Below are 14,254 nucleotides of genomic sequence, written 5' to 3' on the forward strand. Positions count from 1 at the left end.
CAAAGATTGCTCAGGGCTTCCTTCAATCCAAAGAGGTAAGGGGTCTGAACCTTATTAAACAATAATATGCTGAAAATGATGGAATATTGTATGAACGAAATTGGGATTTTAACCGAAGGAAATTCGTAGGAATTAGATGCAATAGTGTTAGAAATTGTGAGATAAAATAGGGTATGATTCGTGTTAGGTGATATGAGTGATTTTGTGTGAAATTGGGACTGTGAACGGTTGAATTGGACAGGTTCGTAGCAGAGAAAACCCATAGCAGATCTGGAAAACTGGATTCTGGTCATACGCGTATGGCACTAGGCAATACGCGTATGGGAGGGCTTAGGAAAGGGAGTTTTGGCGCTGGTACGCGCCATACGCGTGTGATACGCGTATCCCTGGATGTGGTACGCGTATGGGGTATGTCATACGCGTATGAGTGGAAGAGATGAGGTTTTGAACGTGAAATTGGTCTCTGTTGGTACGCGTATGGGTATGTGATACGCGTAACATACGCGTATGAGATGGGCATTACGCGTATGGATTTGGGCAATACGCGTATGGGTATAGGCCATACGCGTATGGGCAGACTTGTGGTTTTCCTGGGCTGTTGTTGTGCAGTTGTTAGTTGTTTCGGCTGAGCAAGGTGACTTAGCTGATGCATGACATACGAGGGATCGATTCCCGTTGTTTTGAGTAGTATAGATATTAGTAGAGTGTGCTAATACTGTGTTTGATTATGTGGCATGATGTGATATGCTCCTGTGATAAAAATGTATTAATGATGATGATGACATGACTATATGATGCTGTTGTTGCTATGTTGATTATGATGCATGTTTGATGTGCATGCATTCATGAAAGGCCGATGCCTAGTGATGAACGGACTGAGTTCCAATGATGTGGTTGACTCCGGGCTTGTTGAGAGGCTTAGTTCCTTGCGGGGAACTCGGATTCTATGGTGATGAATCTGGGAGTGGTGATCCTGTGTTGGTCACAAAATGGGTATACCGAGTCGTGTTGAGTCATACATGGGTGTGTGCATTGCATTTGATATGTTGTTATGTTGATGTTCATGAGTATATTGATTTTGATGATTATGATGAACTGTGTTGGCGTATGCGCGATACAATTATATTTATAATTCTGTCGTGATTGCTTATAATTCTATCGTTATATTATTATTTAATAATGTGATTCTCACCCCTTCTGCATGTGTTTATGTTCATCTATGATGAGCAATGTGCAGATAAAGAGGAGTAGCTATTGTTGAGGTTGGAAGAATAAGTGTAGAGTTATTCTACAGAGTCGAGTCAAATGCTCTGGTCATGTGACACCGGGGTTATGGGATTCGATAGATAATTGATTACTATTTAAGTTGTTTATGATGACTAAGATGAACGATAATATTTGTGCTGTTGTCCGCTGCGAAATCTTAATAAAATGAATAGTATGTTTTATGTTGTGATGTGATAAGTGTTATGTTATTAAGAAATGTAAACTCTTCTACATGTTGTACTCTGATAATCTATTTAAATATGTCGTTTGGGTAGAAGGGTGTTACATTAGTGGTATCAGAGCATTGTTAGTCCAGTCGAGTCATAATGTGATGTTTTCCCTGTTGGTCGATTAGTGTAGATGACACTGTCGATGCTTAACGGCTGTGGTTGTGTTGTGCAGAGAGTATGGCTGGAGAAAATGACCTTGCGATTGCTGAGGCTCTGGCTGCTATAGCGCAGGCTATGCAGGCGCAGCAGAATCCGCCGGTCGACGAGTTTAAGAATTTGGGAAGGTTTCTGAAGAATAACCCTCCTACATTCAAAGGGCGCTATGATCCAGATGGTGCTCAGAATTGGCTGAGGGAAATTGAGAAGATTTTCCGGGTGATGACGTGTACTGAAGCACAGAAGGTGCAGTTTGGTACGCACATGTTATCTGAAGAGGCTGAACACTGGTGGGATAACACTCGCCAGAGAATTGAAACACCAGGTGCTGAGATGACTTGGGAAAGGTTCAAGACGGTCTTTCTGGAAAAGTATTTTCCTGCGGATGTGCGATGTAAGAAGGAGATGGAATTTCTAGAACTGAAGCAGGGTAACATGTCTGTTGCTGATTACGCCTCGAAGTTTGAGGAGCTGGTGCAGTATTGTCCTCATTATAATGGTGCTGATGCTGAGGAATCCAAGTGTGTCAAGTTCGAGAACGGGTTGCGTCCCGAGATCAAACAAGGCATTGGTTATCAGGAGATTCGCAGGTTTCCTACACTGGTTAATAAGTGCAGGATATTTGATGAAGATAGCAAGGCTAGGACTGCTCATTACAAGAGTCTTAGTGAGAAGAAGAATAGGGATCGTGGCAGTCCTTATGCATCTCCGAATGGTAAAGGTAAGCAGAAGGTGGTAGATGAGAAGAAGCCAAGTGGGGGAGGATCTTCCATAACTGGTAAATGTTTCAAGTGTGGCGAGCCAGGCCACCGTGCTGATAGCTGTACCAAGAAGATGCTGAGATGTTTCCGATGCGGTCAGGCTGGTCATAGAGTTACTGAATGTAAGGATGCTGGTCCGACTTGTTTTAATTGTGGCGAGAAAGGCCATATCAGTTCGCAGTGCTCGAAACCGAAGAAGGCGGCTACTGCAGCTCATACTACTGGTAGGGTGTTTGCTCTTAGTGGGGCTGAAGCTCCTAAAGAAGATAATCTGATTAAAGGTACTTGCTTGATTAATAATGTTGAATTGCTTGCTATTGTTGACACTGGTGCTACTCATTCGTTCATTTCGTATGAGTGTGCGACCAGGATTGGTGTGAGTATGTCGTCCCTAGGCGGAAGTATGGTGATAGATACTCCTGCTAATGGTTCTGTGAAGACTTCTGTTGTCTGTCGAGATTGTCAATTGACGATCTTTGAGAGAGAGTTCGTGGTGGATTTGGTGTGCTTACCCTTGCACCAAATTGATATTATCCTGGGAATGAATTGGCTAGGATTCTATGGCGTGTTCATCGACTGCTATAGGAAGACGGTGCGGTTTTCTGAAGTTGGTGAGAATGATGAGGCAAGATTTCTATCTGCTAGGCAGATAGGGGATTTGGTGAAAGATGAAGCTCAGATATTCGCTTTATTTGCGTCTCTGCAAGCGGATAAGAAAGTGGTGAGTGTAGATTTGCCTGTTGTCTGTGAATTTCAGGATGTGTTTCCGGAGGATGTAAGTGATTTACCTCCAGAACGTGAAGTCGAATTTACCATTGACTTAGTACCAGGTACTAGTCCGGTGTCGATGTCTCCGTATAGAATGTCGGCAACTGAATTAGTTGAATTGAAGAAGCAACTTGAGGAATTGCTTGAGAAGAAGTTCGTGCGTCCAAGTGTGTCTCCTTGGGGTGCACCAGTATTGTTAGTGAAGAAGAAAGAAGGTACGATGAGGTTGTGTGTCGATTATCGGCAGTTGAATAAGGTGACTATCAAGAATCGGTATCCATTGCCGAGGATTGATGATTTGATGGACCAGTTGGTTGGAGCTCATGTTTTCAGTAAGATTGATTTGCGGTCGGGTTATCATCAGATCAGAGTGAAGTCAGATGATATTGCGAAGACTGCTTTCCGTACGAGGTATGGTCATTATGAATACACTGTGATGCCGTTCGGTGTATCTAATGCTCCAGGTGTGTTTATGGAATATATGAATCGCATATTTCATCCGTACCTTGATACTTTTGTTGTGGTGTTCATAGATGATATATTGATATATTCTAAGACTGAAGAAGAGCATGCAGGACATCTGAGACTTGTCTTGCAGGTGTTAAGAGAAAAGAAGTTATATGCAAAGTTATCTAAATGTGAGTTCTGGTTGAAGGAAGTGAGTTTCCTTGGCCATGTGATTTCGAGTGGTGGAATTTCCGTTGATCCTGCTAAAGTTGATGCCGTATTACAGTGGGAGACTCCGAAGTCTGCTACTGAGATACGCAGTTTTCTGGGGTTGGCTGGTTATTATCGCAGATTTATTGAGGGCTTCTCTAAGTTGGCATTGCCGTTGACGCAGTTGACTAAGAAGGGTCAAGTGTATGTGTGGGATGCAGCTTGTGAAGCGAGTTTTGTTGAGTTGAAGAAGCGGTTGACCAGTGCTCCAGTGTTGATCTTGCCTAATCCTGGTGAGTCCTTCGTTGTTTATTGTGATGCTTCTTTGATGGGTCTTGGTGGTGTTTTGATGCAGAATGGTAAAGTTGTAGCTTATGCTTCTAGACAGTTGAGGGTTCATGAGAGGAATTATCCTACGCATGATCTAGAACTTGCAGTTGTTGTATTTGTGCTGAAAATGTGGAGGCATTATCTGTATGGTTCCAGATTCGAAGTGTTCAGTGATCACAAGAGTCTGAAGTATCTGTTTGATCAGAAAGAGTTAAATATGAGGCAGAGAAGGTGGTTAGAATTACTGAAGGATTTTGACTTTGAATTGAGTTATCATCCCGGTAAGGCTAATGTAGTTGCAGATGCACTGAGTAGAAAGTCTCTACATATGTCTATGATGATGGTTCGGGAACTTGAGTTAATTGAACAGTTCCGTGATATGAGTTTGGGTTGTGAAGTTTCCGCTGATAGTGTAAAGTTGGATATGCTGAAGTTGACTAGTGGAATTCTGGAAGATATTCGGAATGGTCAGCAAGTTGATGTCGCTCTAGTTGATCATATTACTATGGTTAACCAGGGTAATGGTGGTAATTTTGAGATTGATGAGAATGGCATCCTGCGATTTAAAGGTAGAGTTTGTGTTCCTGAGGTGTCTGAATTGAAAAAGAGTATTCTTGAAGAGGGCCATAGGAGTGGATTGAGTATCCATCCAGGTGCAACTAAAATGTATCAAGATTTGAAGAAGTTGTTTTGGTGGGCTGGTATGAAAAGAGATGTTGCTAAGTTTGTGTATGCCTGTTTGACCTGTCAGAAGTCAAAGATCGAACATCAGAAACCGGCAGGTATGATGCAACCTTTGAAGATTCCTGAATGGAAGTGGGATAGCATTTCCATGGATTTTGTGACGGGATTGCCGAGGACGGTGAAAGGTAATGATTCTATTTGGGTGATTGTGGATCGATTGACTAAGTCGGCGCATTTCTTGCCGATGAAGATTAATCACTCTTTAGAGAAGTTGGCAGAGTTGTATATTGAGGAGATAGTGAGGCTGCATGGTATTCCATCCAGTATTGTGTCTGATAGAGATCCCAGATTTACTTCTAGATTTTGGGAAAGTTTGCAGAAAGCGTTGGGGACTAAGTTGAGGTTGAGTTCAGCTTATCATCCTCAGACTGATGGTCAGACTGAAAGAACTATCCAATCCTTGGAGGATTTGTTGAGAGCTTGTGTGTTGGAGCAGAGTGGCTCTTGGGATAGTTATTTGTCGTTGGTGGAGTTTACTTATAATAATAGTTTTCATGCTAGTATCGGTATGGCTCCATATGAAGCATTGTATGGTAGGAGGTGTAGAACTCCATTGTGTTGGTATGAATCAGGTGAGAGTGTTGTACTCGGACCTGAGATTGTACAGCAGACGACTGAAAGGGTTAAGATGATTCAGGAGAAAATGAAGATTTCTCAGAGTCGTCAGAAGAGTTATCATGACAAGAGGAGAAAAGCACTTGAGTTCCAAGAGGGAGATCATGTGTTCTTGAGAGTTACTCCGACGACAGGTGTGGGTAGAGCTTTAAAGTCTAAGAAGCTTACTCCGAGGTTTGTGGGTCCGTATCAGATTTTGAAGAGGGTTGGGGAAGTGGCGTATCGGATAGCTTTACCGCCGTCGCTTTCTAATCTGCATGATGTGTTTCATGTATCTCAGTTAAGAAAGTATATTGCGGATCCTTCGCATGTTGTTCAGTTGGATGATATCCAGGTGAGGGATAATTTGACCGTTGAGGTGTTGCCAATTCGGATAGATGACCGAGAAGAGAAGACCCTGAGAGGTAAGAAGATTGCTCTAGTGCGAGTTGTTTGGGGAGGTCCAGCTGGTGAGAGCTTGACTTGGGAGCGTGAAGATCAGATGAAGGAGTCGTATCCGGCTCTATTTGCTTGAGGTATGTTTTCGAGGACGAAAACTTCTAAAGTGGGGGAGAGTTGTAACACCCCGATTAAAATAAGAGAATTATTTAATTGAGTTAATAGTATTTTATTAATTTAATTAAATAAAGTTGAATTATTGGATTATTATTATTATTATTATAGATATTATTTATTTTAATAATAATTAAATAAATAATATAATTGGAATATGAAGAGTGGAAGGGTAAAAGTGGAATTGGGTAAAAGAGACCAAAGGAGATAACTGAAGGTTTTCATTTTCACGTATTTTGCCTCAGAGTCAGAAAAGGGAGAAGCGCTGAAGAGAAAGAGAAGGAAGAGGAAAAGGCCAAAGATTGCTCAGGGCTTCCTTCAATCCAAAGAGGTAAGGGGTCTGAACCTTATTAAACAATAATATGCTGAAAATGATGGAATATTGTATGAACGAAATTGGGATTTTAACCGAAGGAAATTCGTAGGAATTAGATGCAATAGTGTTAGAAATTGTGAGATAAAATAGGGTATGATTCGTGTTAGGTGATATGAGTGATTTTGTGTGAAATTGGGACTGTGAACGGTTGAATTGGACAGGTTCGTAGCAGAGAAAACCCATAGCAGATCTGGAAAACTGGATTCTGGTCATACGCGTATGGCACTAGGCAATACGCGTATGGGAGGGCTTAGGAAAGGGAGTTTTGGCGCTGGTACGCGCCATACGCGTGTGATACGCGTATCCCTGGATGTGGTACGCGTATGGGGTATGTCATACGCGTATGAGTGGAAGAGATGAGGTTTTGAACGTGAAATTGGTCTCTGTTGGTACGCGTATGGGTATGTGATACGCGTAACATACGCGTATGAGATGGGCATTACGCGTATGGATTTGGGCAATACGCGTATGGGTATAGGCCATACGCGTATGGGCAGACTTGTGGTTTTCCTGGGCTGTTGTTGTGCAGTTGTTAGTTGTTTCGGTTGAGCAAGGTGACTTAGCTGATGCATGACATACGAGGGATCGATTCCCGTTGTTTTGAGTAGTATAGATATTAGTAGAGTGTGCTAATACTGTGTTTGATTATGTGGCATGATGTGATATGCTCCTGTGATAAAAATGTATTAATGATGATGATGACATGACTATATGATGCTGTTGTTGCTATGTTGATTATGATGCATGTTTGATGTGCATGCATTCATGAAAGGCCGATGCCTAGTGATGAACGGACTGAGTTCCAATGATGTGGTTGACTCCGGGCTTGTTGAGAGGCTTAGTTCCTTGCGGGGAACTCGGATTCTATGGTGATGAATCTGGGAGTGGTGATCCTGTGTTGGTCACAAAATGGGTATACCGAGTCGTGTTGAGTCATACATGGGTGTGTGCATTGCATTTGATATGTTGTTATGTTGATGTTCATGAGTATATTGATTTTGATGATTATGATGAACTGTGTTGGCGTATGCGCGATACAATTATATTTATAATTCTGTCGTGATTGCTTATAATTCTGTCGTTATATTATTATTTAATAATGTGATTCTCACCCCTTCTGCATGTGTTTATGTTCATCTATGATGAGCAATGTGCAGATAAAGAGGAGTAGCTATTGTTGAGGTTGGAAGAATAAGTGTAGAGTTATTCTACAGAGTCGAGTCAAATGCTCTGGTCATGTGACACCGGGGTTATGGGATTCGATAGATAATTGATTACTATTTAAGTTGTTTATGATGACTAAGATGAACGATAATATTTGTGCTGTTGTCCGCTGCGAAATCTTAATAAAATGAATAGTATGTTTTATGTTGTGATGTGATAAGTGTTATGTTATTAAGAAATGTAAACTCTTCTACATGTTGTACTCTGATAATCTATTTAAATATGTCGTTTGGGTAGAAGGGTGTTACAGCATGTACGAGATAAGTAGCCTTGATCATGTTAACGCAAAAGTGGATGCTCTTGCCCAAAAAATTGAAAGTTTAAATGTGTCACCTCCAGCCACCGTGATTGCCGTAACTCAAAATTGTGAGGTCTGTGGAATTCAAGGTCACACGCCTACAGATTGTCAACTCCTAACAGGAATTCAAACAGATCAGGTGAACTATGTTCAAGGAAATCCTTACTCGCATACATATAACTCAAACTGGAAGAACCATCCTAACTTTTCATATAAAAGTAACAACGCTTTATACGCACCAGGTCAAGCTCCCAGTCAAGCTCCAACTGTACCACCTGGATATCAAAAGCCGACCCCGTCTACACCTAACAATAACGTTCCTAGGAAATCCAACTTGGAAATCATGATGGAGAACTTCATAGCTTCTCAACAGCAAACCAATAAAGAGTTCTTAAACCAGAATGTACACATTAGCAAACAGATTAAACAACTAGCAAGTAAAGTAGATGCCCTGGCTACCCATAACAAAATGCTGGAAACAGAAATCTCGCAAGTAGCTCAACAACAAGCGCCTACTGCTGCCCCAACTGGTGCATTTCCTGGACAGCCACAACCTAATCCGAAAGGCCTTGTCTTTTCCTCTCTTCAGGTTTTCTTCGATCGTTTCCTTTCCCTCCTTTGGGATAAATAACGAACGGTGGCGACTCTTCTGTCTTTTCCTCGCCGGTTGATTTTTCGCACTAGTTGCGACAATTGGTCCAAAAAATAAGGAATAAAATGTTTTGTTTGACAGCACAAACAACTCTTCGTACAAAAGCAGACTTTTCATTAGGCGTCCCAAAAGGGTATATGTGGATATCCAAAGGAAATGCATTTAACTTCATAGAAACAGTATGTGACTGGGGTGAACGATTATGATTGAAGGTAGATGATGGTTAATGAAAGATATGGATGGTTCCCTAAGGCAAGAGGAATGATTAGGATTATGCTCGTCAAGGATTCGCATCCTTTGCCTACGTATTTTCACTGTGCAATGAGAAAGTCAGAGCATTCGTAGTTCATGGAACCACGAAAACAAAGGAAAGATAAGGAAGTGTTTGCCTTAGCAACTAGGACTAACAAGACAAACAACTTCAAGGATCTGATTGAAGTGATGAAAAGTATAACTTGTACCAAAAGAATGGTAACATGGGAACCCACAAAGGTAAATGACTTTGAACCAAAGGGTAAAGATATATTGGCCAAAAAAGGGGATAAAGTGTTTCGTTTGACAACACAAACAACTTTTGGTTCACAAGGTTTTGACCAAAAAGGAGGAATAAAATGTTTGGATCTAATTTCCGTGACTGAATTTATGCATATATGGCTCTTTTTATGTGTGTATGTTTGTGTGTCATTATTGGAGTTGTTGAAAGTATGAACATAAACATGAATTGATGAAATTGAATGAATAATTGGTGTGCTTATGTGAATTAACATGTTATAATAAGGTTCATACACGCGAAACAATTTTTCTGGGTGTGTTTGGTGATTGGGGATCGAATGTTGTAGTTCAAGAAGACTCATATGGCAGAAAATGCAATTTTTTCCTTCATGGATCCAAGATATTATTCTTCCTTGATCTTGAACTATTTGTTTCCCAGCCAGTGATATACTATTTGTTGTACCCAACAATACTTTCTTGTGGGACCCCATATACATCCTTTTAAGACGACCTAATCAAAGTCCGCCTTGTGAACCAAGATGTTTGTACTGTCAAACCAACCATTTTATTCCTCCTTTTTGGCAAAAACCTTGTGAACCAAAAGTTGTTTGTGTTGTCAAACCAAACACTTTTCAAAATATTTAGGGTTTGAAGATTTTGGACAAGACTATGCAATCCAGATCTGAATGAGTGAAGTCTTTGAAGAACGAGAGGTTCTTGCCAAAGTAGTAACGTTGGACGATGCATCACATTGGTAAATATTGGGTTTCAAGTGCGCTTGAAATTAACTTGACCGAGTGAAAGCTTTGAAGAACAAGAGGTTTCTTTAAAGAAGTAGCATGAGATGGTGAATTGAAGCAAAATAGTTGGTTACTTGATCAATCTTTTATCAAGGGAAGAGAAGGTGGAAGAATCAACATCAAGCTTAGGGTTTATAGTGTTAAATTACTACATCTCTCTTGTATTCATACATTTGCAAAGTAAGATATATCATACTATCTTAATTCGCATTAGAATTGATGGCATACATACCCAAAGCGAGATCGATTGGGGAACTGCCTAAACAAATCCTTGTATATTCTCTCTCTCTCTCTCTCTCTTTATTTTCGGTATGCAAATTGTCGATTGCATTGATCGTTTGATCAATTTTGTTTGGCTCATAATTTTGAACACATTTTGAAATTGGTGTTGTTGTGTAAATCACCAACCATTTGGTTGTGATTGAATTTTTAAAACAACAATACCACATAGAATTCCAAATATTATTGATCGTACACTACGTGTTCGGCAAATTCTTCACTTGACTTTTTGTGTGATTTTTCATTGGAATTAGGCTTTTCGTATTACTTTGCATTCAACTACTTATGATCAGTTGTTGTTGATCGATTTGTGAAACATCATCATACTGTTGTCGTTAATACGCATATTCGAGCTTTTTGATAGCGGGTTCGGTAAGACAATTTTTTATCTGAGATATTTGTAAATTGTTTCCGCGCCATAAAATTTTCAAACTATTTTTTGTCAAGTTTTTAACTTGGGATCTATTCCCCCCTATAGATCTTGGACTATCGTCTAACATTATGGTGTTAAACCTTTGGTTGCCAACTATAGAAAATGGGATATAAATTCATTTACGAGAATTCTATATGGGAAGGATCGTCACATCCACTAGAGTTGACACCCAGAATGATGGAAATAAGGAGACAATTAGCTCTAACAGAGGCGAGACGCGAGATAGAGGCGAGACGCGAGGCAGCGTCAGGCAAGACAACGCTAAAGGCCGAATTGGAGGAAATGAAGAAGACACGAATTGAGATGGAGGAGCAAATGCGAGAATATATGTTCTCACAAACGAACCAAACATATGGTACAATGGATAATAATCAAGGATTTTGTGAAAATGGCAGATTTGGAACAGTTGGAGGCCGAGGAGCGGTAAAGGAGAAGGATGATGATGATGATGAAAAAGAAGAAGAGATCGATGTCGATGATTGATTTTTTTATTGTTATTTTACTTTTTAGTAATATTAAATTTCGTATTTTATTAATCATATTTAATTGAATTTTTATAAAATTTTCATATTTATAATTATTATTTGAAAATATTTTTTATTAATTATTCATTTTCATATTTTATTAATTATATATCATTTTATATTATTTTTTTATTAAAAAAATTGCAAAATGGGAATGACATCGCAAAAGCCTGACAACACTATTAAAAATATCGTGTTTCATGAGCGTCTAAAAAACTTAAAAACCGACCACTAGCACATTCAGCGACTAACATATTACGGTTGACGGTTGGAAAAGAACTAGTCGCTAACCTATATGTATGGAAGTAATTAGTAATCCAAATTTAATGATCAAATTTGTGATTGTTTTAAGATGGTTAAAGCATGTAAAATAAATGAAAATTACTTGCCACATATAGCAATCGAGCCCATTCCAAAGATGGTTAAAGCATGTAAAGTAAATGAAACTTACTTGCAAAATACGGGAATTCAACCCATTCTAGAGATGGTTAAAAGCGTATAAAATAAATCAACATTACTTACCACATATGGGAATCAAACCCATTCAACTATAGTACTCAAGGAAAACCCATTATTAAGTTACAGTATTTTTTTTTCTTTCAGGATATTAAAGTATGCATTAGTGACTAGATGATTAACACAAAAAAAGTATTTTAAAAACAAATATGTAAATATAATGGCGTAAAGGAGTGCCAACTGCAGCTATATACTATCCGATCTCACCTCATGATTTGCTGTGTTAATAAAATATGTACCACCTGTTTTTAAATTTAAAAAAAAAATCTAAATTTATATGTGATTTTAATTGAAACTTCATTTTCACCTGATCTCTTCCTCGATTGCGTTGACATTAGCTCTAATAAAAACTTGTAAAATTGATAATTAATAAATTTAGTTAAGTCAAGTTAATTATTTATGTTTTATAAAAATGACATACCATTTTTTAATGGGGTGGGATCACAATCTGATCTCTCCCTTTGGTCGATAATTTCATGTTGTCCTTGCGATTCTTTCACAACTATGTCAAATGCAATTTTTCTAAAACACTTAATTATATTTTTAACACACCTCCTAATTCTTGTTTAATATGATGGTAGCAAAAGTTCGAATTCAATTTTTTTTATTGAAGAGATTTTTGGCACCTTCTTAAGTTTGGGGTTTGTTTGATGCTTGACCAATTCTATCTTCAAGTGTTGAAGATGAACTTTCATGTAGTTCATCCTGCTATGGAATGCAAAAAGATAAAATGTCAATCAATGTGAAGTGTATTATTCTTGATTCAGGTTCATACAAAGATAGCGTATATCTTATATACATTGCAAAGTCTATTCAAGTTTCATGTATGATCATGCATGATGATGCAAGAAGGTTTTAAGATTAACTGAGAGATGAAATAATGCGCAATTTAAAATAGTATAGTATAAATTGAAATGAGAACCTTAGTCATGTTTACTTGTTCCAAATATTCATTTGAATTTTTATGTTCAATCTTCTTGATCAACTTCATCATTGATGAGCATGATATTTTTGATCATTTTCTTCTTTGATAATCTTTGTCTTAATCAAAACTGAATTGAATATAAGAATTATATATATATATATATATATATATATATATATATATTATATATATATATATATATATATATATATATATATATATAATATATATATATATATATATATATATATATATATATATATATATATATATATATATATATATATATATATATATATATATATATATATATATATATATATATATAATTCAAAATCTGTCCCTTTTGATGATGACAAGTTCTTCGAATTCATATTTTATAATGATTAAAAATTATCTCCCTAAGTTGTGTGTCCCCTCTTTAATTGACAAATCTTGCAAAGACAAAGTCAAACTTTTAATGTCGATTTTTTGTGCTTGTTTTAATTCATACAAGGATTTGACAAGTTTGCACATCTTTTATTCATTAACATGAAGCACGTAACTTTCATGTTGCTCCATGTAAATCATTTGATGAACTATAAGGTCATGCAAGAAAGGTAATGCAAACAAAATTCTAATTTTTGTTGTATTTACTACTAGTGCATATGTCTCGAAATAATCAATAACTATTGTCTAAAATCATTAACTATTAGTTTAGACTTGTAGGTGTTTAGTGTTTCATCAGTATGACACTTCCTTCCTTCTAAAGTTTCACATGCATCAAATAGTTCTGAATGCTTTAGTTAGATCGACAAATTAACAAATATTGTTTGACATTATTAAATTTCTTTTATTTAGAATAGCATTCTTCCAAAATATTAATAATAACAACATAACCTATGCAGAATTAAAGATTTTTATATTATTTATTAAGCCAAACAATCATGAGTATCATAAATTAAACTTAGCATAAAGTGTCTTAACAACTTTCATGAAATATAATTCATTAAGGTTTAATATTATTTTCAGTTTTGTATATTAATTTCAAAATTTATTTTGGTCTTTTAATTTAAAAATAATTTATATTGATCCTTTAACTTTTCAAAATATACAATATTATTCATTTTCATCTAATTAATGATAAAAAAATTCAAATTTCGTTAAATTCGTCGTTAAATAAACAAAAATAACAGTGTATATCAATTAATAGTCATATATATATATATATATATATATATATATATATATATATATATATATATATATATATATATATATATATATATATATATATATATATATATATTGTATATATATTTATATTGTATCCCATAAGACAGTGCTCTATATTTCAGATTAGTAATCAGTGTTTTATACTTCATGTTGGCTTGATGCTCTGTAACATAATATTTAAAATTATTTTCAAGTCATAAATGGAAAGTTATATAAACAGTATGCGTTGTGAATTTTAGATACAAAATTACCGTGCCATTTGTAATGTCACAAATATTAAAAGTACAACAAGAATTTCATAGTTTAATATGATACATATCTATAACTCATTTATAATGTGAAGTACCGATATGAAGATGTATGCGTATCATTTTAATGTAATTCATTCTATTCGTATCAATTAATTATTACTATTCATTCTATTCGTATCAATTAGTTATT

The sequence above is a fragment of the Lathyrus oleraceus genome, chromosome 4 (assembly GCF_024323335.1).
Source record: "Lathyrus oleraceus cultivar Zhongwan6 chromosome 4, CAAS_Psat_ZW6_1.0, whole genome shotgun sequence".
Lineage (NCBI taxonomy): Eukaryota > Viridiplantae > Streptophyta > Magnoliopsida > Fabales > Fabaceae > Lathyrus > Lathyrus oleraceus.